Raw genomic sequence first — 27,619 nt, 5'->3', positions numbered from 1 at the left:
AAAAATAATACAATAGAAAATATTGTTCGCACTGGGCTGGATTCCATTCCACAACGCAATCAAAATTCGAAGTATTAAATATCGAGTCAATCATCAGCTATTTTAAGACATGCAAACAGAGCACAAAAATTTTCAAAATATTTGGAAAAACTTTTTCACAACATACTCACAAACAACATACAAACTATCTCTCTTACAAATCAACATATAATAAAATAATAAAACATTTAAAGTTTTTTATTTGTCGCAAATTCTATCATCTCATCTAGTCCTTTTCTCACATCATCAGTCATCAATTTCGGTATAGTTCTTACATCACGAAAATCTTCAGTCAACACTTTATTAAATTTATAGAAACCTCGGTCACTGCAATCGAGTATTTCAAATTCTTTCTCATCTATATGATACAATATCAGACGATTCCTCAATGTTTTTCCGATCAACAATTCGTTACGACCTCCTGATTGTTTCAAAACAAATTTTGGAATTAACTTAATATCAGTTGCAATATTTGACGGAAATGTTTGTTTACTTTTGTCATTATTTTCTACCAATTTATCGCGTTGAGATGTAGCAGATAGAATATCCCTGTAATTTACTTTACTAAGCGGCGGAAATTCTGAAAGTTCATCATCTTTTGTATTACATTTATTCCTTTCAATTTTGTCCATGGATAATCTACCTTTGTTTTTATTTACATTTTTTCTATTGACACAATTAACTGATACAGACAATTCTTTACCTGTATCGATTGCACTCAGTTCTATAGTTGGACGTTCTATACCGGTTTCAATGTTACCTGAACATGCTATAACGGAGGCCTCAGACGGGTTATCTTCAATGTCCATTATATCCGATGTATTTGCCGCCACTGTTTCGTCCTGTATTTTATTGCTTTCAAATACACAATCTGAATGAATCATCTCGATATGATTTTCAATATTCGAAATAGTTTCAACACTGTTGTTATACTCTTTCATTCGTTTTTTGTCACGGTTGACAGTTGAAATCGACTTTCGTTTACTTTTATTTGTATCTTCATTTGCAAACATTATAGAAATACGTGCTCTGTCACTTTCACCATGCACAGTAAATGTAATATTTCGAAATTGTTCACAAGCATTTTCAATGGTACTCCTTAATAAGGATGGAAGTCTCTCCATTATAATATAATTCACCCTTGGGTAGCCTCTTTTTATACGACAATGTTTACAATAATGTAAAACATTACAAACGACAGTTTTGTTATAATTAAAGTCAAAAACTTACTTCTGATACAAGTTAGAACCTTTATATTCCGAAAATATGCTTGGAAATCCGAGCAATCACTTATAACACAGTAAATATTTCCTTAGACATAAACACAACGTCCAGTCACTTAAAGGTCCACTCGACCCAAAAATCAACAAAAATTTGTTAAAAGCAAGGGGTTTTGCGTAAAAAGGTGGCAAAATCTGCCCCCAGTGAGAGTCGAACTCACGACCCCTGGTTTACGAGACCAGTGCTCTAACCACTGAGCTATAGGGGCTTTGACGCATCTTTCGCTTAATGTAGTATATGTTCATCAGGCAAAATTTCTCTCTAAATTTGATGTAAAAAGCCAAATTCAGGATAGAATACTAGAAAACTCATTTTGTTCAGTTCCTTTTTAAAGGAAAGCATGTATTTAGCCAATCAAAGTAGTAATATGATGCTTTGGCTAAAGCCAACGAAAGTGCAAACTATGTAGCTAGTTAATAGGTAAGGTTTAAATCAAGCATACATATACATATAGTAACCACTTGATGCATTCGTGAAAGAAACAAATATCTACATGAAAAGAAATTAACCTTAAAACTTTTTTTTTATTAGTATTTCAATTTTTGAAGAGTGTAAAAGGTGGCAAAAATTTGCGCCGCCCGGGAATCGAACCCGGGTCGCAAGAATGGGAATCTTGCATGATACCACTACACCAGCGGCGCTTCAATATGAAGAAGTGAATTTTATGTATTTCTATATATCCAGGTACCCTGTGATACTGCAACTTGTCTACTGTTCACCACAAAATACATCAACTTGTCATATATATCTAACATTCTTGCAACAGACCTGTAGTTAAATCGAGAAAAACTGTCACGGGCAATAGGAAGAAAAATTTGTTAAAAGCAAGGGGTTTTGCGTAAAAAGGTGGCAAAATCTGCCCCCAGTGAGAGTCGAACTCACGACCCCTGGTTTACGAGACCAGTGCTCTAACCACTGAGCTATAGGGGCTTTGACGCATCTTTCGCTTAATGTAGTATATGTTCATCAGGCAAAATTTCTCTCTAAATTTGATGTAAAAAGCCAAATTCAGGATAGAATACTAGAAAACTCATTTTGTTCAGTTCCTTTTTAAAGGAAAGCATGTATTTAGCCAATCAAAGTAGTAATATGATGCTTTGGCTAAAACCAACGAAAGTGCAAACTATGTAGCTAGTTAATAGGTAAGGTTTAAATCAAGCATACATATACATATAGTAACCGCTTGATGCATTCGTGAAAGAAACAAATATCTACATGAAAAGAAATTAACCTTAAAACTTTTTTTTTATTAGTATTTCAATTTTTGAAGAGTGTAAAAGGTGGCAAAAATTTGCGCCGCCCGGGAATCGAACCCGGGTCGCAAGAATGGGAATCTTGCATGATACCACTACACCAGCGGCGCTTCAATATGAAGAAGTGAATTTTATGTATTTCTATATATCCAGGTACCCTGTGATACTGCAACTTGTCTACTGTTCACCACAAAATACATCAACTTGTCATATATATCTAACATTCTTGCAACAGACCTGTAGTTAAATCGAGAAAAACTGTCACGGGCAATAGGAACAAAAATTTGTTAAAAGCAAGGGGTTTTGCGTAAAAAGGTGGCAAAATCTGCCCCCAGTGAGAGTCGAACTCACGACCCCTGGTTTACGAGACCAGTGCTCTTTTTTTTTTTTATCTTTATTATAATCCACAATTCATATATACACAAATTTGAAAACATTACCATTAGTTATTGTCCTTTCATTATCTATATAGCGTGAAATATTTGTCACGAACATAATTAACTGATTATTTACTTTCAATACTCATATTGATATACATATACACATCATTTTCTATAGAAAAATATCATATCCCTATACTTATATTGAATCTCTATCTAATTTACCACTCAGCTCATACATTCACAATTATCATTATTAAAAGCTTACACAGAATACAATGAAAAATCAAAAGAGTTATCTGTTTGTACTGTCTTATTGTCCGACATATGACATAAAAAGTGACAATCGAAATAATAGTTCGCACAGGGCTGGTCTCCATTCCACCACGCAAATAAAATCGAAAGTATTAAATCTAAGGGCAATTATCAGCAATAATAAGACAAACAAACAACATCACAATATAATTATCATCGTTCAGCAAAAACTTTTTCTCACATTTTCTCACAGAAATATACCCACTTTCTCTCTACAAAAACAAATTACAATATATCAATAAAAAAAAAATTACAGTCTTTTCATTTTCGCAACTTTTTCCATCTTCAATATCCCTTCATTCACTTCATCATTCATAAATGGTGTTGTTCGTACATCTTCAAAATCCTCGGTTAGCACTTTGTTAAATCTAGAGTACTCATGTTCCCCGGGAAGGAGAAGTTCAAAATTTTTACGGCTCATATGGAACAATACCAGACGTCCTCTTTCCGTTTTTCCAATCAAAATGTCCATACTGTTCCGGCTTTTTTTCAAAACAATTTTCCTTATAATTCCACTTTCTGGTACCTTTCTATTATGTTCTTTCGCTTTATCACATGATTGTACACCTGATGACGTAGTGGATACAATATCGTTATTATTCTTTTTACTAATTGTACATTTTGTTACTAAATTTTCTACTTCTACGTTGCATTTATCATTTTCAATTCTCCCAACAGATACGCTATGTTTATCTTTATTCATATTGTTTACACTTTTACTCGCTAAACAGGTTGGTGACATAGACAATTCATTACCTGTATCGATCGATAGTTCTATATTTGGACTCTCTATAATATCAATGTTACCTGTAGTAGCGGAGGCCACAGACGGGTCATCTTCAAAATCCATTATATCTAAGGTATTTGTCGATACCTTTTCACTCGTTCTTTGCATAATTTCGGATGAACGATCTGAACAAATCACATTTGTATTATTCTCAATATTCTCAATATTTACATTGTCATTGTTATATTCTTTCATCCGTTTTTTATTACGATTGACGGTAGAATTTGATTTTCTTTTACTCTTTGTACTATCTTCATTTGTAAACACTATAGATACACGGGCTCTGTCATTCTCACCGTGAACAGTAAATGTTATATTACGAAATTGTTCGCATGCATTTTCTATAGTACTCATCAGTAGAGCTGGAAGTCTCTCCATTATAAATATAATTAAAAACAGTTATACAATTCACCCTCGGGAAGCCTCTTTCAATTCAACAATATTTACAACATTTCAAACAGTTAATAAAGACGGGTTTTTCAATATCAATGAAAAGAACTTACTTCTAAAACAAGTAAGAATGTTAATAATCCATATTTTAGCTTGGTAATCCGAGCAATAACTTGTAATAGAGTAAAATTTTCACAGTACTCAAAACAAACGTCCTGTCATATAAAGGTCCACTCGACTTTTTTCAGAGTCGAACTCACGACCCCTGGTTTACGAGACCAGTGCTCTAACCACTGAGCTATAGGGGCTTTGACGCATCTTTCGCTTAATGTAGTATATGTTCATCAGGCAAAATTTCTCTCTAAATTTGATGTAAAAAGCCAAATTTAGGATAAAATACTAGAAAATTCATGTTGTTCAGTTCCTTTTTAAAGGAAAGCATGTATTTAGCCAATCAAAGTAGTAATATGATGCTTTGGCTAAATCAACGAAAGTGCAAACTCTGTAGCTAGTTAATAGGTAAGGTTTAAATCAAGCATACATATACATATAGTAACCGCTTGATGCATTCGTGAAAGAAAAAAATATCTACATGAAAAGAAATTAACCTTAAAACTTTTTTTTTATTAGTATTTCAATTTTTGAAGAGTGTAAAAGGTGGCAAAAATTTGCGCCGCCCGGGAATCGAACCCGGGTCGCAAGAATGGGAATCTTGCATGATACCACTACACCAGCGGCGCTTCAATATGAAGAAGTGAATTTTATGTATTTCTATATATCCGGGTACCCTGCGATACTGCAACTTGTCTACTGTTCACCATAAAATACATCAACTTGTCATATACATCTAACATTCTTGCAACAGACCTGTAGTTAAATCGAGAAAAACTGTCACGGGCAATAGGAACAAAAATTTGTTAAAAGCAAGGGGTTTTGCGTAAAAAGGTGGCAAAATCTGCCCCCAGTGAGAGTCGAACTCACGACCCCTGGTTTACGAGACCAGTGCTCTAACCACTGAGCTATAGGGGCTTTGACGCATCATTCGCTTAATGTAGTATATGTTCATCAGGCAAAATTTCTCTCTAAATTTGATGTAAAAAGCCAAATTTAGGATAAAATACTAGAAAATTCATGTTGTTCAGTTCCTTTTTAAAGGAAAGCATGTATTTAGCCAATCAAAGTAGTAATATGATGCTTTGGCTAAAACCAACGAAAGTGCAAACTCTGTAGCTAGTTAATAGGTAAGGTTTAAATCAAGCATACATATACATATAGTAACCGCTTGATGCATTCGTGAAAGAAAAAAATATCTACATGAAAAGAAATTAACCTTAAAACTTTTTTTTTATTAGTATTTCAATTTTTGAAGAGTGTAAAAGGTGGCAAAAATTTGCGCCGCCCGGTCATCGAACCCGGGTCGCAAGAATGGGAATCTTGCATGATACCACTACACCAGCGGCGCTTCAATATGAAGAAGTGAATTTTATGTATTTCTATATATCCGGGTACCCTGCGATACTGCAACTTGTCTACTGTTCACCATAAAATACATCAACTTGTCATATACATCTAACATTCTTGCAACAGACCTGTAGTTAAATCGAGAAAAACTGTCACGGGCAATAGGAAGAAAAATTTGTTAAAAGCAAGGGGTTTTGCGTAAAAAGGTGGCAAAATCTGCCCCCAGTGAGAGTCGAACTCACGACCCCTGGTTTACGAGACCAGTGCTCTAACCACTGAGCTATAGGGGCTTTGACGCATCTTTCGCTTAATGTAGTATATGTTCATCAGGCAAAATTTCTCTCTAAATTTGATGTAAAAAGCCAAATTTAGGATAAAATACTAGAAAATTCATGTTGTTCAGTTCCTTTTTAAAGGAAAGCATGTATTTAGCCAATCAAAGTAGTAATATGATGCTTTGGCTAAAACCAACGAAAGTGCAAACTCTGTAGCTAGTTAATAGGTAAGGTTTAAATCAAGCATACATATACATATAGTAACCGCTTGATGCATTCGTGAAAGAAAAAAATATCTACATGAAAAGAAATTAACCTTAAAACTTTTTTTTTATTAGTATTTCAATTTTTGAAGAGTGTAAAAGGTGGCAAAAATTTGCGCCGCCCGGGAATCGAACCCGGGTCGCAAGAATGGGAATCTTGCATGATACCACTACACCAGCGGCGCTTCAATATGAAGAAGTGAATTTTATATGTATTTCTATATATCCGGGTACCCTGCGATACTGCAACTTGTCTACTGTTCACCATAAAATACATCAACTTGTCATATACATCTAACATTCTTGCAACAGACCTGTAGTTAAATCGAGAAAAACTGTCACGGGCAATAGGAAGAAAAATTTGTTAAAAGCAAGGGGTTTTGCGTAAAAAGGTGGCAAAATCTGCCCCCAGTGAGAGTCGAACTCACGACACCTGGTTTACGAGACCAGTGCTCTAACCACTGAGCTATAGGGGCTTTGACGCATCATTCGCTTAATGTAGTATATGTTCATCAGGCAAAATTTCTCTCTAAATTTGATGTAAAAAGCCAAATTTAGGATAAAATACTAGAAAATTCATGTTGTTCAGTTCCTTTTTAAAGGAAAGCATGTATTTAGCCAATCAAAGTAGTAATATGATGCTTTGGCTAAAACCAACGAAAGTGCAAACTCTGTAGCTAGTTAATAGGTAAGGTTTAAATCAAGCATACATATACATATAGTAACCGCTTGATGCATTCGTGAAAGAAAAAAATATCTACATGAAAAGAAATTAACCTTAAAACTTTTTTTTTATTTGTATTTCAATTTTTGAAGAGTGTAAAAGGTGGCAAAAATTTGCGCCGCCCGGTCATCGAACCCGGGTCGCAAGAATGGGAATCTTGCATGATACCACTACACCAGCGGCGCTTCAATATGAAGAAGTGAATTTTATGTATTTCTATATATCCGGGTACCCTGCGATACTGCAACTTGTCTACTGTTCACCATAAAATACATCAACTTGTCATATACATCTAACATTCTTGCAACAGACCTGTAGTTAAATCGAGAAAAACTGTCACGGGCAATAGGAAGAAAAATTTGTTAAAAGCAAGGGGTTTTGCGTAAAAAGGTGGCAAAATCTGCCCCCAGTGAGAGTCGAACTCACGACCCCTGGTTTACGAGACCAGTGCTCTAACCACTGAGCTATAGGGGCTTTGACGCATCTTTCGCTTAATGTAGTATATGTTCATCAGGCAAAATTTCTCTCTAAATTTGATGTAAAAAGCCAAATTTAGGATAAAATACTAGAAAATTCATGTTGTTCAGTTCCTTTTTAAAGGAAAGCATGTATTTAGCCAATCAAAGTAGTAATATGATGCTTTGGCTAAAACCAACGAAAGTGCAAACTCTGTAGCTAGTTAATAGGTAAGGTTTAAATCAAGCATACATATACATATAGTAACCGCTTGATGCATTCGTGAAAGAAAAAAATATCTACATGAAAAGAAATTAACCTTAAAACTTTTTTTTTATTAGTATTTCAATTTTTGAAGAGTGTAAAAGGTGGCAAAAATTTGCGCCGCCCGGGAATCGAACCCGGGTCGCAAGAATGGGAATCTTGCATGATACCACTACACCAGCGGCGCTTCAATATGAAGAAGTGAATTTTATGTATTTCTATATATCCGGGTACCCTGCGATACTGCAACTTGTCTACTGTTCACCATAAAATACATCAACTTGTCATATACATCTAACATTCTTGCAACAGACCTGTAGTTAAATCGAGAAAAACTGTCACGGGCAATAGAAAGAAAAATTTGTTAAAAGCAAGGGGTTTTGCGTAAAAAGGTGGCAAAATCTGCCCCCAGTGAGAGTCGAACTCACGACCCCTGGTTTACGAGACCAGTGCTCTAACCACTGAGCTATAGGGGCTTTGACGCATCTTTCGCTTAATGTAGTATATGTTCATCAGGCAAAATTTCTCTCTAAATTTGATGTAAAAAGCCAAATTTAGGATAAAATACTAGAAAATTCATGTTGTTCAGTTCCTTTTTGAAGGAAAGCATGTATTTAGCCAATCAAAGTAGTAATATGATGCTTTGGCTAAAACCAACGAAAGTGCAAACTCTGTAGCTAGTTAATAGGTAAGGTTTAAATCAAGCATACATATACATATAGTAACCGCTTGATGCATTCGTGAAAGAAAAAAATATCTACATGAAAAGAAATTAACCTTAAAACTTTTTTTTTATTAGTATTTCAATTTTTGAAGAGTGTAAAAGGTGGCAAAAATTTGCGCCGCCCGGGAATCGAACCCGGGTCGCAAGAATGGGAATCTTCGATACCACTACACCAGCGGCGCTTCAATATGAAGAAGTGAATTTTATGTATTTCTATATATCCGGGTACCCTGCGATACTGCAACTTGTCTACTGTTCACCATAAAATACACATCTAACATTCTTGCAACAGACCTGTAGTTAAATCGAGAAAAACTGTCACGGGCAATAGGAAGAAAAATTTGTTAAAAGCAAGGGGTTTTGCGTAAAAAGGTGGCAAAATCTGCCCCCAGTGAGAGTCGAACTCACGACCCCTGGTTTACGAGACCAGTGCTCTAACCACTGAGCTATAGGGGCTTTGACGCATCTTTCGCTTAATGTAGTATATGTTCATCAGGCAAAATTTCTCTCTAAATTTGATGTAAAAAGCCAAATTTAGGATAAAATACTAGAAAATTCATGTTGTTCAGTTCCTTTTTAAAGGAAAGCATGTATTTAGCCAATCAAAGTAGTAATATGATGCTTTGGCTAAAACCAACGAAAGTGCAAACTCTGTAGCTAGTTAATAGGTAAGGTTTAAATCAAGCATACATATACATATAGTAACCGCTTGATGCATTCGTGAAAGAAAAAAATATCTACATGAAAAGAAATTAACTTTAAAACTTTTTTTTTATTAGTATTTCAATTTTTGAAGAGTGTAAAAGGTGGCAAAAATTTGCGCCGCCCGGGAATCGAACCCGGGTCGCAAGAATGGGAATCTTGCATGATACCACTACACCAGCGGCGCTTCAATATGAAGAAGTGAATTTTATGTATTTCTATATATCCGGGTACCCTGCGATACTGCAACTTGTCTACTGTTCACCATAAAATACATCAACTTGTCATATACATCTAACATTCTTGCAACAGACCTGTAGTTAAATCGAGAAAAACTGTCACGGGCAATAGGAAGAAAAATTTGTTAAAAGCAAGGGGTTTTGCGTAAAAAGGTGGCAAAATCTGCCCCCAGTGAGAGTCGAACTCACGACCCCTGGTTTACGAGACCAGTGCTCTAACCACTGAGCTATAGGGGCTTTGACGCATCTTTCGCTTAATGTAGTATATGTTCAGCAGGCAAAATTTCTCTCTAAATTTGATGTAAAAAGCCAAATTTAGGATAAAATACTAGAAAATTCATGTTGTTCAGTTCCTTTTTAAAGGAAAGCATGTATTTAGCCAATCAAAGTAGTAATATGATGCTTTGGCTAAAACCAACGAAAGTGCAAACTCTGTAGCTAGTTAATAGGTAAGGTTTAAATCAAGCATACATATACATATAGTAACCGCTTGATGCATTCGTGAAAGAAAAAAATATCTACATGAAAAGAAATTAACCTTAAAACTTTTTTTTTATTAGTATTTCAATTTTTGAAGAGTGTAAAAGGTGGCAAAAATTTGCGCCGCCCGGTCATCGAACCCGGGTCGCAAGAATGGGAATCTTGCATGATACCACTACACCAGCGGCGCTTCAATATGAAGAAGTGAATTTTATGTATTTCTATATATCCGGGTACCCTGCGATACTGCAACTTGTCTACTGTTCACCATAAAATACATCAACTTGTCATATACATCTAACATTCTTGCAACAGACCTGTAGTTAAATCGAGAAAAACTGTCACGGGCAATAGGAAGAAAAATTTGTTAAAAGCAAGGGGTTTTGCGTAAAAAGGTGGCAAAATCTGCCCCCAGTGAGAGTCGAACTCACGACCCCTGGTTTACGAGACCAGTGCTCTAACCACTGAGCTATAGGGGCTTTGACGCATCTTTCGCTTAATGTAGTATATGTTCATCAGGCAAAATTTCTCTCTAAATTTGATGTAAAAAGCCAAATTTAGGATAAAATACTAGAAAATTCATGTTGTTCAGTTCCTTTTTAAAGGAAAGCATGTATTTAGCCAATCAAAGTAGTAATATGATGCTTTGGCTAAAACCAACGAAAGTGCAAACTCTGTAGCTAGTTAATAGGTAAGGTTTAAATCAAGCATACATATACATATAGTAACCGCTTGATGCATTCGTGAAAGAAAAAAATATCTACATGAAAAGAAATTAACCTTAAAACTTTTTTTTTATTAGTATTTCAATTTTTGAAGAGTGTAAAAGGTGGCAAAAATTTGCGCCGCCCGGGAATCGAACCCGGGTCGCAAGAATGGGAATCTTGCATGATACCACTACACCAGCGGCGCTTCAATATGAAGAAGTGAATTTTATGTATTTCTATATATCCGGGTACCCTGCGATACTGCAACTTGTCTACTGTTCACCATAAAATACACATCTAACATTCTTGCAACAGACCTGTAGTTAAATCGAGAAAAACTGTCACGGGCAATAGGAAGAAAAATTTGTTAAAAGCAAGGGGTTTTGCGTAAAAAGGTGGCAAAATCTGCCCCCAGTGAGAGTCGAACTCACGACACCTGGTTTACGAGACCAGTGCTCTAACCACTGAGCTATAGGGGCTTTGACGCATCATTCGCTTAATGTAGTATATGTTCATCAGGCAAAATTTCTCTCTAAATTTGATGTAAAAAGCCAAATTTAGGATAAAATACTAGAAAATTCATGTTGTTCAGTTCCTTTTTAAAGGAAAGCATGTATTTAGCCAATCAAAGTAGTAATATGATGCTTTGGCTAAAACCAACGAAAGTGCAAACTCTGTAGCTAGTTAATAGGTAAGGTTTAAATCAAGCATACATATACATATAGTAACCGCTTGATGCATTCGTGAAAGAAAAAAATATCTACATGAAAAGAAATTAACCTTAAAACTTTTTTTTTATTTGTATTTCAATTTTTGAAGAGTGTAAAAGGTGGCAAAAATTTGCGCCGCCCGGTCATCGAACCCGGGTCGCAAGAATGGGAATCTTGCATGATACCACTACACCAGCGGCGCTTCAATATGAAGAAGTGAATTTTATGTATTTCTATATATCCGGGTACCCTGCGATACTGCAACTTGTCTACTGTTCACCATAAAATACATCAACTTGTCATATACATCTAACATTCTTGCAACAGACCTGTAGTTAAATCGAGAAAAACTGTCACGGGCAATAGGAAGAAAAATTTGTTAAAAGCAAGGGGTTTTGCGTAAAAAGGTGGCAAAATCTGCCCCCAGTGAGAGTCGAACTCACGACACCTGGTTTACGAGACCAGTGCTCTAACCACTGAGCTATAGGGGCTTTGACGCATCATTCGCTTAATGTAGTATATGTTCATCAGGCAAAATTTCTCTCTAAATTTGATGTAAAAAGCCAAATTTAGGATAAAATACTAGAAAATTCATGTTGTTCAGTTCCTTTTTAAAGGAAAGCATGTATTTAGCCAATCAAAGTAGTAATATGATGCTTTGGCTAAAACCAACGAAAGTGCAAACTCTGTAGCTAGTTAATAGGTAAGGTTTAAATCAAGCATACATATACATATAGTAACCGCTTGATGCATTCGTGAAAGAAAAAAATATCTACATGAAAAGAAATTAACCTTAAAACTTTTTTTTTATTTGTATTTCAATTTTTGAAGAGTGTAAAAGGTGGCAAAAATTTGCGCCGCCCGGTCATCGAACCCGGGTCGCAAGAATGGGAATCTTGCATGATACCACTACACCAGCGGCGCTTCAATATGAAGAAGTGAATTTTATGTATTTCTATATATCCGGGTACCCTGCGATACTGCAACTTGTCTACTGTTCACCATAAAATACATCAACTTGTCATATACATCTAACATTCTTGCAACAGACCTGTAGTTAAATCGAGAAAAACTGTCACGGGCAATAGGAAGAAAAATTTGTTAAAAGCAAGGGGTTTTGCGTAAAAAGGTGGCAAAATCTGCCCCCAGTGAGAGTCGAACTCACGACCCCTGGTTTACGAGACCAGTGCTCTAACCACTGAGCTATAGGGGCTTTGACGCATCTTTCGCTTAATGTAGTATATGTTCATCAGGCAAAATTTCTCTCTAAATTTGATGTAAAAAGCCAAATTTAGGATAAAATACTAGAAAATTCATGTTGTTCAGTTCCTTTTTAAAGGAAAGCATGTATTTAGCCAATCAAAGTAGTAATATGATGCTTTGGCTAAAACCAACGAAAGTGCAAACTCTGTAGCTAGTTAATAGGTAAGGTTTAAATCAAGCATACATATACATATAGTAACCGCTTGATGCATTCGTGAAAGAAAAAAATATCTACATGAAAAGAAATTAACCTTAAAACTTTTTTTTTATTAGTATTTCAATTTTTGAAGAGTGTAAAAGGTGGCAAAAATTTGCGCCGCCCGGGAATCGAACCCGGGTCGCAAGAATGGGAATCTTGCATGATACCACTACACCAGCGGCGCTTCAATATGAAGAAGTGAATTTTATGTATTTCTATATATCCGGGTACCCTGCGATACTGCAACTTGTCTACTGTTCACCATAAAATACATCAACTTGTCATATACATCTAACATTCTTGCAACAGACCTGTAGTTAAATCGAGAAAAACTGTCACGGGCAATAGAAAGAAAAATTTGTTAAAAGCAAGGGGTTTTGCGTAAAAAGGTGGCAAAATCTGCCCCCAGTGAGAGTCGAACTCACGACCCCTGGTTTACGAGACCAGTGCTCTAACCACTGAGCTATAGGGGCTTTGACGCATCTTTCGCTTAATGTAGTATATGTTCATCAGGCAAAATTTCTCTCTAAATTTGATGTAAAAAGCCAAATTTAGGATAAAATACTAGAAAATTCATGTTGTTCAGTTCCTTTTTGAAGGAAAGCATGTATTTAGCCAATCAAAGTAGTAATATGATGCTTTGGCTAAAACCAACGAAAGTGCAAACTCTGTAGCTAGTTAATAGGTAAGGTTTAAATCAAGCATACATATACATATAGTAACCGCTTGATGCATTCGTGAAAGAAAAAAATATCTACATGAAAAGAAATTAACCTTAAAACTTTTTTTTTATTAGTATTTCAATTTTTGAAGAGTGTAAAAGGTGGCAAAAATTTGCGCCGCCCGGGAATCGAACCCGGGTCGCAAGAATGGGAATCTTCGATACCACTACACCAGCGGCGCTTCAATATGAAGAAGTGAATTTTATGTATTTCTATATATCCGGGTACCCTGCGATACTGCAACTTGTCTACTGTTCACCATAAAATACACATCTAACATTCTTGCAACAGACCTGTAGTTAAATCGAGAAAAACTGTCACGGGCAATAGGAAGAAAAATTTGTTAAAAGCAAGGGGTTTTGCGTAAAAAGGTGGCAAAATCTGCCCCCAGTGAGAGTCGAACTCACGACCCCTGGTTTACGAGACCAGTGCTCTAACCACTGAGCTATAGGGGCTTTGACGCATCTTTCGCTTAATGTAGTATATGTTCATCAGGCAAAATTTCTCTCTAAATTTGATGTAAAAAGCCAAATTTAGGATAAAATACTAGAAAATTCATGTTGTTCAGTTCCTTTTTAAAGGAAAGCATGTATTTAGCCAATCAAAGTAGTAATATGATGCTTTGGCTAAAACCAACGAAAGTGCAAACTCTGTAGCTAGTTAATAGGTAAGGTTTAAATCAAGCATACATATACATATAGTAACCGCTTGATGCATTCGTGAAAGAAAAAAATATCTACATGAAAAGAAATTAACTTTAAAACTTTTTTTTTATTAGTATTTCAATTTTTGAAGAGTGTAAAAGGTGGCAAAAATTTGCGCCGCCCGGGAATCGAACCCGGGTCGCAAGAATGGGAATCTTGCATGATACCACTACACCAGCGGCGCTTCAATATGAAGAAGTGAATTTTATGTATTTCTATATATCCGGGTACCCTGCGATACTGCAACTTGTCTACTGTTCACCATAAAATACATCAACTTGTCATATACATCTAACATTCTTGCAACAGACCTGTAGTTAAATCGAGAAAAACTGTCACGGGCAATAGGAAGAAAAATTTGTTAAAAGCAAGGGGTTTTGCGTAAAAAGGTGGCAAAATCTGCCCCCAGTGAGAGTCGAACTCACGACCCCTGGTTTACGAGACCAGTGCTCTAACCACTGAGCTATAGGGGCTTTGACGCATCTTTCGCTTAATGTAGTATATGTTCAGCAGGCAAAATTTCTCTCTAAATTTGATGTAAAAAGCCAAATTTAGGATAAAATACTAGAAAATTCATGTTGTTCAGTTCCTTTTTAAAGGAAAGCATGTATTTAGCCAATCAAAGTAGTAATATGATGCTTTGGCTAAAACCAACGAAAGTGCAAACTCTGTAGCTAGTTAATAGGTAAGGTTTAAATCAAGCATACATATACATATAGTAACCGCTTGATGCATTCGTGAAAGAAAAAAATATCTACATGAAAAGAAATTAACCTTAAAACTTTTTTTTTATTAGTATTTCAATTTTTGAAGAGTGTAAAAGGTGGCAAAAATTTGCGCCGCCCGGGAATCGAACCCGGGTCGCAAGAATGGGAATCTTGCATGATACCACTACACCAGCGGCGCTTCAATATGAAGAAGTGAATTTTATGTATTTCTATATATCCGGGTACCCTGCGATACTGCAACTTGTCTACTGTTCACCATAAAATACATCAACTTGTCATATACATCTAACATTCTTGCAACAGACCTGTAGTTAAATCGAGAAAAACTGTCACGGGCAATAGGAAGAAAAATTTGTTAAAAGCAAGGGGTTTTGCGTAAAAAGGTGGCAAAATCTGCCCCCAGTGAGAGTCGAACTCACGACCCCTGGTTTACGAGACCAGTGCTCTAACCACTGAGCTATAGGGGCTTTGACGCATCTTTCGCTTAATGTAGTATATGTTCATCAGGCAAAATTTCTCTCTAAATTTGATGTAAAAAGCCAAATTTAGGATAAAATACTAGAAAATTCATGTTGTTCAGTTCCTTTTTAAAGGAAAGCATGTATTTAGCCAATCAAAGTAGTAATATGATGCTTTGGCTAAAACCAACGAAAGTGCAAACTCTGTAGCTAGTTAATAGGTAAGGTTTAAATCAAGCATACATATACATATAGTAACCGCTTGATGCATTCGTGAAAGAAAAAAATATCTACATGAAAAGAAATTAACCTTAAAACTTTTTTTTTATTAGTATTTCAATTTTTGAAGAGTGTAAAAGGTGGCAAAAATTTGCGCCGCCCGGGAATCGAACCCGGGTCGCAAGAATGGGAATCTTGCATGATACCACTACACCAGCGGCGCTTCAATATGAAGAAGTGAATTTTATGTATTTCTATATATCCGGGTACCCTGCGATACTGCAACTTGTCTACTGTTCACCATAAAATACACATCTAACATTCTTGCAACAGACCTGTAGTTAAATCGAGAAAAACTGTCACGGGCAATAGGAAGAAAAATTTGTTAAAAGCAAGGGGTTTTGCGTAAAAAGGTGGCAAAATCTGCCCCCAGTGAGAGTCGAACTCACGACCCCTGGTTTACGAGACCAGTGCTCTAACCACTGAGCTATAGGGGCTTTGACGCATCTTTCGCTTAATGTAGTATATGTTCATCAGGCAAAATTTCTCTCTAAATTTGATGTAAAAAGCCAAATTTAGGATAAAATACTAGAAAATTCATGTTGTTCAGTTCCTTTTTAAAGGAAAGCATGTATTTAGCCAATCAAAGTAGTAATATGATGCTTTGGCTAAAACCAACGAAAGTGCAAACTCTGTAGCTAGTTAATAGGTAAGGTTTAAATCAAGCATACATATACATATAGTAACCGCTTGATGCATTCGTGAAAGAAAAAAATATCTACATGAAAAGAAATTAACTTTAAAACTTTTTTTTTATTAGTATTTCAATTTTTGAAGAGTGTAAAAGGTGGCAAAAATTTGCGCTGCCCGGGAATCGAACCCGGGTCGCAAGAATGGGAATCTTGCATGATACCACTACACCAGCGGCGCTTCAATATGAAGAAGTGAATTTTATGTATTTCTATATATCCGGGTACCCTGCGATACTGCAACTTGTCTACTGTTCACCATAAAATACATCAACTTGTCATATACATCTAACATTCTTGCAACAGACCTGTAGTTAAATCGAGAAAAACTGTCACGGGCAATAGGAAGAAAAATTTGTTAAAAGCAAGGGGTTTTGCGTAAAAAGGTGGCAAAATCTGCCCCCAGTGAGAGTCGAACTCACGACCCCTGGTTTACGAGACCAGTGCTCTAACCACTGAGCTATAGGGGCTTTGACGCATCTTTCGCTTAATGTAGTATATGTTCATCAGGCAAAATTTCTCTCTAAATTTGATGTAAAAAGCCAAATTTAGGATAAAATACTAGAAAATTCATGTTGTTCAGTTCCTTTTTAAAGGAAAGCATGTATTTAGCCAATCAAAGTAGTAATATGATGCTTTGGCTAAAACCAACGAAAGTGCAAACTCTGTAGCTAGTTAATAGGTAAGGTTTAAATCAAGCATACATATACATATAGTAACCGCTTGATGCATTCGTGAAAGAAAAAAATATCTACATGAAAAGAAATTAACTTTAAAACTTTTTTTTTATTAGTATTTCAATTTTTGAAGAGTGTAAAAGGTGGCAAAAATTTGCGCCGCCCGGGAATCGAACCCGGGTCGCAAGAATGGGAATCTTGCATGATACCACTACACCAGCGGCGCTTCAATATGAAGAAGTGAATTTTATGTATTTCTATATATCCGGGTACCCAGCGATACTGCAACTTGTCTACTGTTCACCATAAAATACATCAACTTGTCATATACATCTAACATTCTTGCAACAGACCTGTAGTTAAATCGAGAAAAACTGTCACGGGCAATAGGAAGAAAAATTTGTTAAAAGCAAGGGGTTTTGCGTAAAAAGGTGGCAAAATCTGCCCCCAGTGAGAGTCGAACTCACGACCCCTGGTTTACGAGACCAGTGCTCTAACCACTGAGCTATAGGGGCTTTGACGCATCTTTCGCTTAATGTAGTATATGTTCATCAGGCAAAATTTCTCTCTAAATTTGATGTAAAAAGCCAAATTTAGGGTAAAATACTAGAAAATTCATGTTGTTCAGTTCCTTTTTAAAGGAAAGCATGTATTTAGCCAATCAAAGTAGTAATATGATGCTTTGGCTAAAACCAACGAAAGTGCAAACTCTGTAGCTAGTTAATAGGTAAGGTTTAAATCAAGCATACATATACATATAGTAACCGCTTGATGCATTCGTGAAAGAAAAAAATATCTACATGAAAAGAAATTAACTTTAAAACTTTTTTTTTATTAGTATTTCAATTTTTGAAGAGTGTAAAAGGTGGCAAAAATTTGCGCCGCCCGGGAATCGAACCCGGGTCGCAAGAATGGGAATCTTGCATGATACCACTACACCAGCTGCGCTTCAATATGAAGAAGTGAATTTTATGTATTTCTATATATCCGGGTACCCTGCGATACTGCAACTTGTCTACTGTTCACCATAAAATACATCAACTTGTCATATACATCTAACATTCTTGCAACAGACCTGTAGTTAAATCGAGAAAAACTGTCACGGGCAATAGGAAGAAAAATTTGTTAAAAGCAAGGGGTTTTGCGTAAAAAGGTGGCAAAATCTGCCCCCAGTGAGAGTCGAACTCACGACCCCTGGTTTACGAGACCAGTGCTCTAACCACTGAGCTATAGGGGCTTTGACGCATCTTTCGCTTAATGTAGTATATGTTCATCAGGCAAAATTTCTCTCTAAATTTGATGTAAAAAGCCAAATTTAGGGTAAAATACTAGAAAATTCATGTTGTTCAGTTCCTTTTTAAAGGAAAGCATGTATTTAGCCAATCAAAGTAGTAATATGATGCTTTGGCTAAAACCAACGAAAGTGCAAACTCTGTAGCTAGTTAATAGGTAAGGTTTAAATCAAGCATACATATACATATAGTAACCGCTTGATGCATTCGTGAAAGAAAAAAATATCTACATGAAAAGAAATTAACTTTAAAACTTTTTTTTTATTAGTATTTCAATTTTTGAAGAGTGTAAAAGGTGGCAAAAATTTGCGCCGCCCGGGAATCGAACCCGGGTCGCAAGAATGGGAATCTTGCATGATACCACTACACCAGCGGCGCTTCAATATTTTATGTATTTCTATATATCCGGGTACCCTGCGATACTGCAACTTGTCTACTGTTCACCATAAAATACATCAACTTGTCATATACATCTAACATTCTTGCAACAGACCTGTAGTTAAATCGAGAAAAACTGTCACGGGCAATAGGAAGAAAAATTTGTTAAAAGCAAGGGGTTTTGCGTAAAAAGGTGGCAAAATCTGCCCCCAGTGAGAGTCGAACTCACGACCCCTGGTTTACGAGACCAGTGCTCTAACCACTGAGCTATAGGGGCTTTGACGCATCTTTCGCTTAATGTAGTATATGTTCATCAGGCAAAATTTCTCTCTAAATTTGATGTAAAAAGCCAAATTTAGGATAAAATACTAGAAAATTCATGTTGTTCAGTTCCTTTTTAAAGGAAAGCATGTATTTAGCCAATCAAAGTAGTAATATGATGCTTTGGCTAAAACCAACGAAAGTGCAAACTCTGTAGCTAGTTAATAGGTAAGGTTTAAATCAAGCATACATATACATATAGTAACCGCTTGATGCATTCGTGAAAGAAAAAAATATCTACATGAAAAGAAATTAACTTTAAAACTTTTTTTTTATTAGTATTTCAATTTTTGAAGAGTGTAAAAGGTGGCAAAAATTTGCGCCGCCCGGGAATCGAACCCGGGTCGCAAGAATGGGAATCTTGCATGATACCACTACACCAGCGGCGCTTCAATATGAAGAAGTGAATTTTATGTATTTCTATATATCCGGGTACCCTGCGATACTGCAACTTGTCTACTGTTCACCATAAAATACATCAACTTGTCATATACATCTAACATTCTTGCAACAGACCTGTAGTTAAATCGAGAAAAACTGTCACGGGCAATAGGAAGAAAAATTTGTTAAAAGCAAGGGGTTTTGCGTAAAAAGGTGGCAAAATCTGCCCCCAGTGAGAGTCGAACTCACGACCCCTGGTTTACGAGACCAGTGCTCTAACCACTGAGCTATAGGGGCTTTGACGCATCTTTCGCTTAATGTAGTATATGTTCATCAGGCAAAATTTCTCTCTAAATTTGATGTAAAAAGCCAAATTTAGGATAAAATACTAGAAAATTCATGTTGTTCAGTTCCTTTTTAAAGGAAAGCATGTATTTAGCCAATCAAAGTAGTAATATGATGCTTTGGCTAAAACCAACGAAAGTGCAAACTCTGTAGCTAGTTAATAGGTAAGGTTTAAATCAAGCATACATATACATATAGTAACCGCTTGATGCATTCGTGAAAGAAAAAAATATCTACATGAAAAGAAATTAACTTTAAAACTTTTTTTTTATTAGTATTTCAATTTTTGAAGAGTGTAAAAGGTGGCAAAAATTTGCGCCGCCCGGGAATCGAACCCGGGTCGCAAGAATGGGAATCTTGCATGATACCACTACACCAGCGGCGCTTCAATATGAAGAAGTGAATTTTATGTATTTCTATATATCCGGGTACCCTGCGATACTGCAACTTGTCTACTGTTCACCATAAAATACATCAACTTGTCATATACATCTAACATTCTTGCAACAGACCTGTAGTTAAATCGAGAAAAACTGTCACGGGCAATAGGAAGAAAAATTTGTTAAAAGCAAGGGGTTTTGCGTAAAAAGGTGGCAAAATCTGCCCCCAGTGAGAGTCGAACTCACGACCCCTGGTTTACGAGACCAGTGCTCTAACCACTGAGCTATAGGGGCTTTGACGCATCTTTCGCTTAATGTAGTATATGTTCATCAGGCAAAATTTCTCTCTAAATTTGATGTAAAAAGCCAAATTTAGGATAAAATACTAGAAAATTCATGTTGTTCAGTTCCTTTTTAAAGGAAAGCATGTATTTAGCCAATCAAAGTAGTAATATGATGCTTTGGCTAAAACCAACGAAAGTGCAAACTCTGTAGCTAGTTAATAGGTAAGGTTTAAATCAAGCATACATATACATATAGTAACCGCTTGATGCATTCGTGAAAGAAAAAAATATCTACATGAAAAGAAATTAACTTTAAAACTTTTTCTTTATTAGTATTTCAATTTTTGAAGAGTGTAAAAGGTGGCAAAAATTTGCGCCGCCCGGGAATCGAACCCGGGTCGCAAGAATGGGAATCTTGCATGATACCACTACACCAGCGGCGCTTCAATATGAAGAAGTGAATTTTATGTATTTCTATATATCCGGGTACCCTGCGATACTGCAACTTGTCTACTGTTCACCATAAAATACATCAACTTGTCATATACATCTAACATTCTTGCAACAGACCTGTAGTTAAATCGAGAAAAACTGTCACGGGCAATAGGAAGAAAAATTTGTTAAAAGCAAGGGGTTTTGCGTAAAAAGGTGGCAAAATCTGCCCCCAGTGAGAGTCGAACTCACGACCCCTGGTTTACGAGACCAGTGCTCTAACCACTGAGCTATAGGGGCTTTGACGCATCTTTCGCTTAATGTAGTATATGTTCATCAGGCAAAATTTCTCTCTAAATTTGATGTAAAAAGCCAAATTTAGGATAAAATACTAGAAAATTCATGTTGTTCAGTTCCTTTTTAAAGGAAAGCATGTATTTAGCCAATCAAAGTAGTAATATGATGCTTTGGCTAAAACCAACGAAAGTGCAAACTCTGTAGCTAGTTAATAGGTAAGGTTTAAATCAAGCATACATATACATATAGTAACCGCTTGATGCATTCGTGAAAGAAAAAAATATCTACATGAAAAGAAATTAACTTTAAAACTTTTTCTTTATTAGTATTTCAATTTTTGAAGAGTGTAAAAGGTGGCAAAAATTTGCGCCGCCCGGGAATCGAACCCGGGTCGCAAGAATGGGAATCTTGCATGATACCACTACACCAGCGGCGCTTCAATATGAAGAAGTGAATTTTATGTATTTCTATATATCCGGGTACCCTGCGATACTGCAACTTGTCTACTGTTCACCATAAAATACATCAACTTGTCATATACATCTAACATTCTTGCAACAGACCTGTAGTTAAATCGAGAAAAACTGTCACGGGCAATAGGAAGAAAAATTTGTTAAAAGCAAGGGGTTTTGCGTAAAAAGGTGGCAAAATCTGCCCCCAGTGAGAGTCGAACTCACGACCCCTGGTTTACGAGACCAGTGCTCTAACCACTGAGCTATAGGGGCTTTGACGCATCTTTCGCTTAATGTAGTATATGTTCATCAGGCAAAATTTCTCTCTAAATTTGATGTAAAAAGCCAAATTTAGGATAAAATACTAGAAAATTCATGTTGTTCAGTTCCTTTTTAAAGGAAAGCATGTATTTAGCCAATCAAAGTAGTAATATGATGCTTTGGCTAAAACCAACGAAAGTGCAAACTCTGTAGCTAGTTAATAGGTAAGGTTTAAATCAAGCATACATATACATATAGTAACCGCTTGATGCATTCGTGAAAGAAAAAAATATCTACATGAAAAGAAATTAACTTTAAAACTTTTTCTTTATTAGTATTTCAATTTTTGAAGAGTGTAAAAGGTGGCAAAAATTTGCGCCGCCCGGGAATCGAACCCGGGTCGCAAGAATGGGAATCTTGCATGATACCACTACACCAGCGGCGCTTCAATATGAAGAAGTGAATTTTATGTATTTCTATATATCCGGGTACCCTGCGATACTGCAACTTGTCTACTGTTCACCATAAAATACATCAACTTGTCATATACATCTAACATTCTTGCAACAGACCTGTAGTTAAATCGAGAAAAACTGTCACGGGCAATAGGAAGAAAAATTTGTTAAAAGCAAGGGGTTTTGCGTAAAAAGGTGGCAAAATCTGCCCCCAGTGAGAGTCGAACTCACGACCCCTGGTTTACGAGACCAGTGCTCTAACCACTGAGCTATAGGGGCTTTGACGCATCTTTCGCTTAATGTAGTATATGTTCATCAGGCAAAATTTCTCTCTAAATTTGATGTAAAAAGCCAAATTTAGGATAAAATACTAGAAAATTCATGTTGTTCAGTTCCTTTTTAAAGGAAAGCATGTATTTAGCCAATCAAAGTAGTAATATGATGCTTTGGCTAAAACCAACGAAAGTGCAAACTCTGTAGCTAGTTAATAGGTAAGGTTTAAATCAAGCATACATATACATATAGTAACCGCTTGATGCATTCGTGAAAGAAAAAAATATCTACATGAAAAGAAATTAACTTTAAAACTTTTTCTTTATTAGTATTTCAATTTTTGAAGAGTGTAAAAGGTGGCAAAAATTTGCGCCGCCCGGGAATCGAACCCGGGTCGCAAGAATGGGAATCTTGCATGATACCACTACACCAGCGGCGCTTCAATATGAAGAAGTGAATTTTATGTATTTCTATATATCCGGGTACCCTGCGATACTGCAACTTGTCTACTGTTCACCATAAAATACATCAACTTGTCATATACATCTAACATTCTTGCAACAGACCTGTAGTTAAATCGAGAAAAACTGTCACGGGCAATAGGAAGAAAAATTTGTTAAAAGCAAGGGGTTTTGCGTAAAAAGGTGGCAAAATCTGCCCCCAGTGAGAGTCGAACTCACGACCCCTGGTTTACGAGACCAGTGCTCTAACCACTGAGCTATAGGGGCTTTGACGCATCTTTCGCTTAATGTAGTATATGTTCATCAGGCAAAATTTCTCTCTAAATTTGATGTAAAAAGCCAAATTTAGGATAAAATACTAGAAAATTCATGTTGTTCAGTTCCTTTTTAAAGGAAAGCATGTATTTAGCCAATCAAAGTAGTAATATGATGCTTTGGCTAAAACCAACGAAAGTGCAAACTCTGTAGCTAGTTAATAGGTAAGGTTTAAATCAAGCATACATATACATATAGTAACCGCTTGATGCATTCGTGAAAGAAAAAAATATCTACATGAAAAGAAATTAACTTTAAAACTTTTTCTTTATTAGTATTTCAATTTTTGAAGAGTGTAAAAGGTGGCAAAAATTTGCGCCGCCCGGGAATCGAACCCGGGTCGCAAGAATGGGAATCTTGCATGATACCACTACACCAGCGGCGCTTCAATATGAAGAAGTGAATTTTATGTATTTCTATATATCCGGGTACCCTGCGATACTGCAACTTGTCTACTGTTCACCATAAAATACATCAACTTGTCATATACATCTAACATTCTTGCAACAGACCTGTAGTTAAATCGAGAAAAACTGTCACGGGCAATAGGAAGAAAAATTTGTTAAAAGCAAGGGGTTTTGCGTAAAAAGGTGGCAAAATCTGCCCCCAGTGAGAGTCGAACTCACGACCCCTGGTTTACGAGACCAGTGCTCTAACCACTGAGCTATAGGGGCTTTGACGCATCTTTCGCTTAATGTAGTATATGTTCATCAGGCAAAATTTCTCTCTAAATTTGATGTAAAAAGCCAAATTTAGGATAAAATACTAGAAAATTCATGTTGTTCAGTTCCTTTTTAAAGGAAAGCATGTATTTAGCCAATCAAAGTAGTAATATGATGCTTTGGCTAAAACCAACGAAAGTGCAAACTCTGTAGCTAGTTAATAGGTAAGGTTTAAATCAAGCATACATATACATATAGTAACCGCTTGATGCATTCGTGAAAGAAAAAAATATCTACATGAAAAGAAATTAACTTTAAAACTTTTTCTTTATTAGTATTTCAATTTTTGAAGAGTGTAAAAGGTGGCAAAAATTTGCGCCGCCCGGGAATCGAACCCGGGTCGCAAGAATGGGAATCTTGCATGATACCACTACACCAGCGGCGCTTCAATATGAAGAAGTGAATTTTATGTATTTCTATATATCCGGGTACCCTGCGATACTGCAACTTGTCTACTGTTCACCATAAAATACATCAACTTGTCATATACATCTAACATTCTTGCAACAGACCTGTAGTTAAATCGAGAAAAACTGTCACGGGCAATAGGAAGAAAAATTTGTTAAAAGCAAGGGGTTTTGCGTAAAAAGGTGGCAAAATCTGCCCCCAGTGAGAGTCGAACTCACGACCCCTGGTTTACGAGACCAGTGCTCTAACCACTGAGCTATAGGGGCTTTGACGCATCTTTCGCTTAATGTAGTATATGTTCATCAGGCAAAATTTCTCTCTAAATTTGATGTAAAAAGCCAAATTTAGGATAAAATACTAGAAAATTCATGTTGTTCAGTTCCTTTTTAAAGGAAAGCATGTATTTAGCCAATCAAAGTAGTAATATGATGCTTTGGCTAAAACCAACGAAAGTGCAAACTCTGTAGCTAGTTAATAGGTAAGGTTTAAATCAAGCATACATATACATATAGTAACCGCTTGATGCATTCGTGAAAGAAAAAAATATCTACATGAAAAGAAATTAACTTTAAAACTTTTTCTTTATTAGTATTTCAATTTTTGAAGAGTGTAAAAGGTGGCAAAAATTTGCGCCGCCCGGGAATCGAACCCGGGTCGCAAGAATGGGAATCTTGCATGATACCACTACACCAGCGGCGCTTCAATATGAAGAAGTGAATTTTATGTATTTCTATATATCCGGGTACCCTGCGATACTGCAACTTGTCTACTGTTCACCATAAAATACATCAACTTGTCATATACATCTAACATTCTTGCAACAGACCTGTAGTTAAATCGAGAAAAACTGTCACGGGCAATAGGAAGAAAAATTTGTTAAAAGCAAGGGGTTTTGCGTAAAAAGGTGGCAAAATCTGCCCCCAGTGAGAGTCGAACTCACGACCCCTGGTTTACGAGACCAGTGCTCTAACCACTGAGCTATAGGGGCTTTGACGCATCTTTCGCTTAATGTAGTATATGTTCATCAGGCAAAATTTCTCTCTAAATTTGATGTAAAAAGCCAAATTTAGGATAAAATACTAGAAAATTCATGTTGTTCAGTTCCTTTTTAAAGGAAAGCATGTATTTAGCCAATCAAAGTAGTAATATGATGCTTTGGCTAAAACCAACGAAAGTGCAAACTCTGTAGCTAGTTAATAGGTAAGGTTTAAATCAAGCATACATATACATATAGTAACCGCTTGATGCATTCGTGAAAGAAAAAAATATCTACATGAAAAGAAATTAACTTTAAAACTTTTTCTTTATTAGTATTTCAATTTTTGAAGAGTGTAAAAGGTGGCAAAAATTTGCGCCGCCCGGGAATCGAACCCGGGTCGCAAGAATGGGAATCTTGCATGATACCACTACACCAGCGGCGCTTCAATATGAAGAAGTGAATTTTATGTATTTCTATATATCCGGGTACCCTGCGATACTGCAACTTGTCTACTGTTCACCATAAAATACATCAACTTGTCATATACATCTAACATTCTTGCAACAGACCTGTAGTTAAATCGAGAAAAACTGTCACGGGCAATAGGAAGAAAAATTTGTTAAAAGCAAGGGGTTTTGCGTAAAAAGGTGGCAAAATCTGCCCCCAGTGAGAGTCGAACTCACGACCCCTGGTTTACGAGACCAGTGCTCTAACCACTGAGCTATAGGGGCTTTGACGCATCTTTCGCTTAATGTAGTATATGTTCATCAGGCAAAATTTCTCTCTAAATTTGATGTAAAAAGCCAAATTTAGGATAAAATACTAGAAAATTCATGTTGTTCAGTTCCTTTTTAAAGGAAAGCATGTATTTAGCCAATCAAAGTAGTAATATGATGCTTTGGCTAAAACCAACGAAAGTGCAAACTCTGTAGCTAGTTAATAGGTAAGGTTTAAATCAAGCATACATATACATATAGTAACCGCTTGATGCATTCGTGAAAGAAAAAAATATCTACATGAAAAGAAATTAACTTTAAAACTTTTTCTTTATTAGTATTTCAATTTTTGAAGAGTGTAAAAGGTGGCAAAAATTTGCGCCGCCCGGGAATCGAACCCGGGTCGCAAGAATGGGAATCTTGCATGATACCACTACACCAGCGGCGCTTCAATATGAAGAAGTGAATTTTATGTATTTCTATATATCCGGGTACCCTGCGATACTGCAACTTGTCTACTGTTCACCATAAAATACATCAACTTGTCATATACATCTAACATTCTTGCAACAGACCTGTAGTTAAATCGAGAAAAACTGTCACGGGCAATAGGAAGAAAAATTTGTTAAAAGCAAGGGGTTTTGCGTAAAAAGGTGGCAAAATCTGCCCCCAGTGAGAGTCGAACTCACGACCCCTGGTTTACGAGACCAGTGCTCTAACCACTGAGCTATAGGGGCTTTGACGCATCTTTCGCTTAATGTAGTATATGTTCATCAGGCAAAATTTCTCTCTAAATTTGATGTAAAAAGCCAAATTTAGGATAAAATACTAGAAAATTCATGTTGTTCAGTTCCTTTTTAAAGGAAAGCATGTATTTAGCCAATCAAAGTAGTAATATGATGCTTTGGCTAAAACCAACGAAAGTGCAAACTCTGTAGCTAGTTAATAGGTAAGGTTTAAATCAAGCATACATATACATATAGTAACCGCTTGATGCATTCGTGAAAGAAAAAAATATCTACATGAAAAGAAATTAACTTTAAAACTTTTTCTTTATTAGTATTTCAATTTTTGAAGAGTGTAAAAGGTGGCAAAAATTTGCGCCGCCCGGGAATCGAACCCGGGTCGCAAGAATGGGAATCTTGCATGATACCACTACACCAGCGGCGCTTCAATATGAAGAAGTGAATTTTATGTATTTCTATATATCCGGGTACCCTGCGATACTGCAACTTGTCTACTGTTCACCATAAAATACATCAACTTGTCATATACATCTAACATTCTTGCAACAGACC

General features: G+C 36.2%; 65 non-coding genes across 65 annotated transcripts; all 65 read right to left on the bottom strand.

Moving 5' to 3' along the window:
- Positions 1-1,455: 1,455 nt before the first annotated feature.
- Positions 1,456-1,528, bottom strand: Trnat-cgu (transfer RNA threonine (anticodon CGU)). Its single transcript has one exon. It is a non-coding gene; the product is annotated as a tRNA-Thr (tRNA).
- A 362-nt stretch (positions 1,529-1,890) lies between these two features.
- Positions 1,891-1,961, bottom strand: Trnag-ccc (transfer RNA glycine (anticodon CCC)). The gene has a single exon. It is a non-coding gene; the product is annotated as a tRNA-Gly (tRNA).
- Positions 1,962-2,177: 216 nt separating this feature from the next.
- On the bottom strand, positions 2,178-2,250 carry Trnat-cgu (transfer RNA threonine (anticodon CGU)). Its single transcript has one exon. It is a non-coding gene; the product is annotated as a tRNA-Thr (tRNA).
- A 362-nt stretch (positions 2,251-2,612) lies between these two features.
- Trnag-ccc (transfer RNA glycine (anticodon CCC)) lies at positions 2,613-2,683 on the bottom strand. The gene has a single exon. It is a non-coding gene; the product is annotated as a tRNA-Gly (tRNA).
- A 2,431-nt stretch (positions 2,684-5,114) lies between these two features.
- Positions 5,115-5,185, bottom strand: Trnag-ccc (transfer RNA glycine (anticodon CCC)). Its single transcript has one exon. It is a non-coding gene; the product is annotated as a tRNA-Gly (tRNA).
- Positions 5,186-5,401: 216 nt separating this feature from the next.
- On the bottom strand, positions 5,402-5,474 carry Trnat-cgu (transfer RNA threonine (anticodon CGU)). Its single transcript has one exon. It is a non-coding gene; the product is annotated as a tRNA-Thr (tRNA).
- A 362-nt stretch (positions 5,475-5,836) lies between these two features.
- Trnag-ccc (transfer RNA glycine (anticodon CCC)) lies at positions 5,837-5,907 on the bottom strand. Its single transcript has one exon. It is a non-coding gene; the product is annotated as a tRNA-Gly (tRNA).
- Positions 5,908-6,123: 216 nt separating this feature from the next.
- Positions 6,124-6,196, bottom strand: Trnat-cgu (transfer RNA threonine (anticodon CGU)). Its single transcript has one exon. It is a non-coding gene; the product is annotated as a tRNA-Thr (tRNA).
- A 362-nt stretch (positions 6,197-6,558) lies between these two features.
- Positions 6,559-6,629, bottom strand: Trnag-ccc (transfer RNA glycine (anticodon CCC)). Its single transcript has one exon. It is a non-coding gene; the product is annotated as a tRNA-Gly (tRNA).
- A 218-nt stretch (positions 6,630-6,847) lies between these two features.
- Positions 6,848-6,920, bottom strand: Trnat-cgu (transfer RNA threonine (anticodon CGU)). Its single transcript has one exon. It is a non-coding gene; the product is annotated as a tRNA-Thr (tRNA).
- A 362-nt stretch (positions 6,921-7,282) lies between these two features.
- On the bottom strand, positions 7,283-7,353 carry Trnag-ccc (transfer RNA glycine (anticodon CCC)). The gene has a single exon. It is a non-coding gene; the product is annotated as a tRNA-Gly (tRNA).
- A 216-nt stretch (positions 7,354-7,569) lies between these two features.
- Trnat-cgu (transfer RNA threonine (anticodon CGU)) lies at positions 7,570-7,642 on the bottom strand. The gene has a single exon. It is a non-coding gene; the product is annotated as a tRNA-Thr (tRNA).
- Positions 7,643-8,004: 362 nt separating this feature from the next.
- Positions 8,005-8,075, bottom strand: Trnag-ccc (transfer RNA glycine (anticodon CCC)). Its single transcript has one exon. It is a non-coding gene; the product is annotated as a tRNA-Gly (tRNA).
- Positions 8,076-8,291: 216 nt separating this feature from the next.
- Trnat-cgu (transfer RNA threonine (anticodon CGU)) lies at positions 8,292-8,364 on the bottom strand. Its single transcript has one exon. It is a non-coding gene; the product is annotated as a tRNA-Thr (tRNA).
- Positions 8,365-8,995: 631 nt separating this feature from the next.
- Trnat-cgu (transfer RNA threonine (anticodon CGU)) lies at positions 8,996-9,068 on the bottom strand. Its single transcript has one exon. It is a non-coding gene; the product is annotated as a tRNA-Thr (tRNA).
- Positions 9,069-9,430: 362 nt separating this feature from the next.
- On the bottom strand, positions 9,431-9,501 carry Trnag-ccc (transfer RNA glycine (anticodon CCC)). The gene has a single exon. It is a non-coding gene; the product is annotated as a tRNA-Gly (tRNA).
- Positions 9,502-9,717: 216 nt separating this feature from the next.
- On the bottom strand, positions 9,718-9,790 carry Trnat-cgu (transfer RNA threonine (anticodon CGU)). The gene has a single exon. It is a non-coding gene; the product is annotated as a tRNA-Thr (tRNA).
- A 362-nt stretch (positions 9,791-10,152) lies between these two features.
- Trnag-ccc (transfer RNA glycine (anticodon CCC)) lies at positions 10,153-10,223 on the bottom strand. Its single transcript has one exon. It is a non-coding gene; the product is annotated as a tRNA-Gly (tRNA).
- A 216-nt stretch (positions 10,224-10,439) lies between these two features.
- Trnat-cgu (transfer RNA threonine (anticodon CGU)) lies at positions 10,440-10,512 on the bottom strand. The gene has a single exon. It is a non-coding gene; the product is annotated as a tRNA-Thr (tRNA).
- A 362-nt stretch (positions 10,513-10,874) lies between these two features.
- Trnag-ccc (transfer RNA glycine (anticodon CCC)) lies at positions 10,875-10,945 on the bottom strand. The gene has a single exon. It is a non-coding gene; the product is annotated as a tRNA-Gly (tRNA).
- Positions 10,946-11,146: 201 nt separating this feature from the next.
- Trnat-cgu (transfer RNA threonine (anticodon CGU)) lies at positions 11,147-11,219 on the bottom strand. The gene has a single exon. It is a non-coding gene; the product is annotated as a tRNA-Thr (tRNA).
- A 362-nt stretch (positions 11,220-11,581) lies between these two features.
- Trnag-ccc (transfer RNA glycine (anticodon CCC)) lies at positions 11,582-11,652 on the bottom strand. Its single transcript has one exon. It is a non-coding gene; the product is annotated as a tRNA-Gly (tRNA).
- Positions 11,653-11,868: 216 nt separating this feature from the next.
- On the bottom strand, positions 11,869-11,941 carry Trnat-cgu (transfer RNA threonine (anticodon CGU)). Its single transcript has one exon. It is a non-coding gene; the product is annotated as a tRNA-Thr (tRNA).
- Positions 11,942-12,303: 362 nt separating this feature from the next.
- Positions 12,304-12,374, bottom strand: Trnag-ccc (transfer RNA glycine (anticodon CCC)). Its single transcript has one exon. It is a non-coding gene; the product is annotated as a tRNA-Gly (tRNA).
- A 216-nt stretch (positions 12,375-12,590) lies between these two features.
- Positions 12,591-12,663, bottom strand: Trnat-cgu (transfer RNA threonine (anticodon CGU)). The gene has a single exon. It is a non-coding gene; the product is annotated as a tRNA-Thr (tRNA).
- Positions 12,664-13,025: 362 nt separating this feature from the next.
- On the bottom strand, positions 13,026-13,096 carry Trnag-ccc (transfer RNA glycine (anticodon CCC)). Its single transcript has one exon. It is a non-coding gene; the product is annotated as a tRNA-Gly (tRNA).
- A 216-nt stretch (positions 13,097-13,312) lies between these two features.
- Trnat-cgu (transfer RNA threonine (anticodon CGU)) lies at positions 13,313-13,385 on the bottom strand. Its single transcript has one exon. It is a non-coding gene; the product is annotated as a tRNA-Thr (tRNA).
- A 631-nt stretch (positions 13,386-14,016) lies between these two features.
- On the bottom strand, positions 14,017-14,089 carry Trnat-cgu (transfer RNA threonine (anticodon CGU)). The gene has a single exon. It is a non-coding gene; the product is annotated as a tRNA-Thr (tRNA).
- A 362-nt stretch (positions 14,090-14,451) lies between these two features.
- On the bottom strand, positions 14,452-14,522 carry Trnag-ccc (transfer RNA glycine (anticodon CCC)). The gene has a single exon. It is a non-coding gene; the product is annotated as a tRNA-Gly (tRNA).
- Positions 14,523-14,738: 216 nt separating this feature from the next.
- On the bottom strand, positions 14,739-14,811 carry Trnat-cgu (transfer RNA threonine (anticodon CGU)). The gene has a single exon. It is a non-coding gene; the product is annotated as a tRNA-Thr (tRNA).
- A 362-nt stretch (positions 14,812-15,173) lies between these two features.
- On the bottom strand, positions 15,174-15,244 carry Trnag-ccc (transfer RNA glycine (anticodon CCC)). The gene has a single exon. It is a non-coding gene; the product is annotated as a tRNA-Gly (tRNA).
- Positions 15,245-15,460: 216 nt separating this feature from the next.
- Positions 15,461-15,533, bottom strand: Trnat-cgu (transfer RNA threonine (anticodon CGU)). Its single transcript has one exon. It is a non-coding gene; the product is annotated as a tRNA-Thr (tRNA).
- Positions 15,534-15,895: 362 nt separating this feature from the next.
- Trnag-ccc (transfer RNA glycine (anticodon CCC)) lies at positions 15,896-15,966 on the bottom strand. The gene has a single exon. It is a non-coding gene; the product is annotated as a tRNA-Gly (tRNA).
- A 201-nt stretch (positions 15,967-16,167) lies between these two features.
- On the bottom strand, positions 16,168-16,240 carry Trnat-cgu (transfer RNA threonine (anticodon CGU)). Its single transcript has one exon. It is a non-coding gene; the product is annotated as a tRNA-Thr (tRNA).
- A 362-nt stretch (positions 16,241-16,602) lies between these two features.
- Trnag-ccc (transfer RNA glycine (anticodon CCC)) lies at positions 16,603-16,673 on the bottom strand. The gene has a single exon. It is a non-coding gene; the product is annotated as a tRNA-Gly (tRNA).
- A 216-nt stretch (positions 16,674-16,889) lies between these two features.
- Positions 16,890-16,962, bottom strand: Trnat-cgu (transfer RNA threonine (anticodon CGU)). The gene has a single exon. It is a non-coding gene; the product is annotated as a tRNA-Thr (tRNA).
- Positions 16,963-17,324: 362 nt separating this feature from the next.
- Positions 17,325-17,395, bottom strand: Trnag-ccc (transfer RNA glycine (anticodon CCC)). Its single transcript has one exon. It is a non-coding gene; the product is annotated as a tRNA-Gly (tRNA).
- A 216-nt stretch (positions 17,396-17,611) lies between these two features.
- Trnat-cgu (transfer RNA threonine (anticodon CGU)) lies at positions 17,612-17,684 on the bottom strand. The gene has a single exon. It is a non-coding gene; the product is annotated as a tRNA-Thr (tRNA).
- Positions 17,685-18,046: 362 nt separating this feature from the next.
- On the bottom strand, positions 18,047-18,117 carry Trnag-ccc (transfer RNA glycine (anticodon CCC)). Its single transcript has one exon. It is a non-coding gene; the product is annotated as a tRNA-Gly (tRNA).
- A 216-nt stretch (positions 18,118-18,333) lies between these two features.
- Positions 18,334-18,406, bottom strand: Trnat-cgu (transfer RNA threonine (anticodon CGU)). The gene has a single exon. It is a non-coding gene; the product is annotated as a tRNA-Thr (tRNA).
- Positions 18,407-18,768: 362 nt separating this feature from the next.
- Positions 18,769-18,839, bottom strand: Trnag-ccc (transfer RNA glycine (anticodon CCC)). Its single transcript has one exon. It is a non-coding gene; the product is annotated as a tRNA-Gly (tRNA).
- Positions 18,840-19,043: 204 nt separating this feature from the next.
- On the bottom strand, positions 19,044-19,116 carry Trnat-cgu (transfer RNA threonine (anticodon CGU)). Its single transcript has one exon. It is a non-coding gene; the product is annotated as a tRNA-Thr (tRNA).
- Positions 19,117-19,478: 362 nt separating this feature from the next.
- Trnag-ccc (transfer RNA glycine (anticodon CCC)) lies at positions 19,479-19,549 on the bottom strand. Its single transcript has one exon. It is a non-coding gene; the product is annotated as a tRNA-Gly (tRNA).
- A 216-nt stretch (positions 19,550-19,765) lies between these two features.
- Positions 19,766-19,838, bottom strand: Trnat-cgu (transfer RNA threonine (anticodon CGU)). Its single transcript has one exon. It is a non-coding gene; the product is annotated as a tRNA-Thr (tRNA).
- Positions 19,839-20,200: 362 nt separating this feature from the next.
- Positions 20,201-20,271, bottom strand: Trnag-ccc (transfer RNA glycine (anticodon CCC)). Its single transcript has one exon. It is a non-coding gene; the product is annotated as a tRNA-Gly (tRNA).
- A 216-nt stretch (positions 20,272-20,487) lies between these two features.
- Trnat-cgu (transfer RNA threonine (anticodon CGU)) lies at positions 20,488-20,560 on the bottom strand. Its single transcript has one exon. It is a non-coding gene; the product is annotated as a tRNA-Thr (tRNA).
- A 362-nt stretch (positions 20,561-20,922) lies between these two features.
- Positions 20,923-20,993, bottom strand: Trnag-ccc (transfer RNA glycine (anticodon CCC)). Its single transcript has one exon. It is a non-coding gene; the product is annotated as a tRNA-Gly (tRNA).
- Positions 20,994-21,209: 216 nt separating this feature from the next.
- Trnat-cgu (transfer RNA threonine (anticodon CGU)) lies at positions 21,210-21,282 on the bottom strand. Its single transcript has one exon. It is a non-coding gene; the product is annotated as a tRNA-Thr (tRNA).
- Positions 21,283-21,644: 362 nt separating this feature from the next.
- On the bottom strand, positions 21,645-21,715 carry Trnag-ccc (transfer RNA glycine (anticodon CCC)). Its single transcript has one exon. It is a non-coding gene; the product is annotated as a tRNA-Gly (tRNA).
- A 216-nt stretch (positions 21,716-21,931) lies between these two features.
- On the bottom strand, positions 21,932-22,004 carry Trnat-cgu (transfer RNA threonine (anticodon CGU)). The gene has a single exon. It is a non-coding gene; the product is annotated as a tRNA-Thr (tRNA).
- Positions 22,005-22,366: 362 nt separating this feature from the next.
- Trnag-ccc (transfer RNA glycine (anticodon CCC)) lies at positions 22,367-22,437 on the bottom strand. The gene has a single exon. It is a non-coding gene; the product is annotated as a tRNA-Gly (tRNA).
- Positions 22,438-22,653: 216 nt separating this feature from the next.
- On the bottom strand, positions 22,654-22,726 carry Trnat-cgu (transfer RNA threonine (anticodon CGU)). The gene has a single exon. It is a non-coding gene; the product is annotated as a tRNA-Thr (tRNA).
- Positions 22,727-23,088: 362 nt separating this feature from the next.
- Positions 23,089-23,159, bottom strand: Trnag-ccc (transfer RNA glycine (anticodon CCC)). The gene has a single exon. It is a non-coding gene; the product is annotated as a tRNA-Gly (tRNA).
- A 216-nt stretch (positions 23,160-23,375) lies between these two features.
- On the bottom strand, positions 23,376-23,448 carry Trnat-cgu (transfer RNA threonine (anticodon CGU)). The gene has a single exon. It is a non-coding gene; the product is annotated as a tRNA-Thr (tRNA).
- A 362-nt stretch (positions 23,449-23,810) lies between these two features.
- Positions 23,811-23,881, bottom strand: Trnag-ccc (transfer RNA glycine (anticodon CCC)). The gene has a single exon. It is a non-coding gene; the product is annotated as a tRNA-Gly (tRNA).
- Positions 23,882-24,097: 216 nt separating this feature from the next.
- Positions 24,098-24,170, bottom strand: Trnat-cgu (transfer RNA threonine (anticodon CGU)). The gene has a single exon. It is a non-coding gene; the product is annotated as a tRNA-Thr (tRNA).
- Positions 24,171-24,532: 362 nt separating this feature from the next.
- Trnag-ccc (transfer RNA glycine (anticodon CCC)) lies at positions 24,533-24,603 on the bottom strand. Its single transcript has one exon. It is a non-coding gene; the product is annotated as a tRNA-Gly (tRNA).
- A 216-nt stretch (positions 24,604-24,819) lies between these two features.
- On the bottom strand, positions 24,820-24,892 carry Trnat-cgu (transfer RNA threonine (anticodon CGU)). The gene has a single exon. It is a non-coding gene; the product is annotated as a tRNA-Thr (tRNA).
- A 362-nt stretch (positions 24,893-25,254) lies between these two features.
- Positions 25,255-25,325, bottom strand: Trnag-ccc (transfer RNA glycine (anticodon CCC)). Its single transcript has one exon. It is a non-coding gene; the product is annotated as a tRNA-Gly (tRNA).
- Positions 25,326-25,541: 216 nt separating this feature from the next.
- Positions 25,542-25,614, bottom strand: Trnat-cgu (transfer RNA threonine (anticodon CGU)). Its single transcript has one exon. It is a non-coding gene; the product is annotated as a tRNA-Thr (tRNA).
- A 362-nt stretch (positions 25,615-25,976) lies between these two features.
- On the bottom strand, positions 25,977-26,047 carry Trnag-ccc (transfer RNA glycine (anticodon CCC)). The gene has a single exon. It is a non-coding gene; the product is annotated as a tRNA-Gly (tRNA).
- Positions 26,048-26,263: 216 nt separating this feature from the next.
- Trnat-cgu (transfer RNA threonine (anticodon CGU)) lies at positions 26,264-26,336 on the bottom strand. Its single transcript has one exon. It is a non-coding gene; the product is annotated as a tRNA-Thr (tRNA).
- A 362-nt stretch (positions 26,337-26,698) lies between these two features.
- On the bottom strand, positions 26,699-26,769 carry Trnag-ccc (transfer RNA glycine (anticodon CCC)). The gene has a single exon. It is a non-coding gene; the product is annotated as a tRNA-Gly (tRNA).
- Positions 26,770-26,985: 216 nt separating this feature from the next.
- On the bottom strand, positions 26,986-27,058 carry Trnat-cgu (transfer RNA threonine (anticodon CGU)). Its single transcript has one exon. It is a non-coding gene; the product is annotated as a tRNA-Thr (tRNA).
- A 362-nt stretch (positions 27,059-27,420) lies between these two features.
- On the bottom strand, positions 27,421-27,491 carry Trnag-ccc (transfer RNA glycine (anticodon CCC)). The gene has a single exon. It is a non-coding gene; the product is annotated as a tRNA-Gly (tRNA).
- Between the last annotated feature and the right edge of the window lie 128 nt (positions 27,492-27,619).

The sequence above is a fragment of the Mytilus galloprovincialis genome, chromosome 7 (genome assembly GCF_965363235.1).
Source record: "Mytilus galloprovincialis chromosome 7, xbMytGall1.hap1.1, whole genome shotgun sequence".
Lineage (NCBI taxonomy): Eukaryota > Metazoa > Mollusca > Bivalvia > Mytilida > Mytilidae > Mytilus > Mytilus galloprovincialis.
This window is presented reverse-complemented; position numbering and strand designations above follow the sequence as displayed.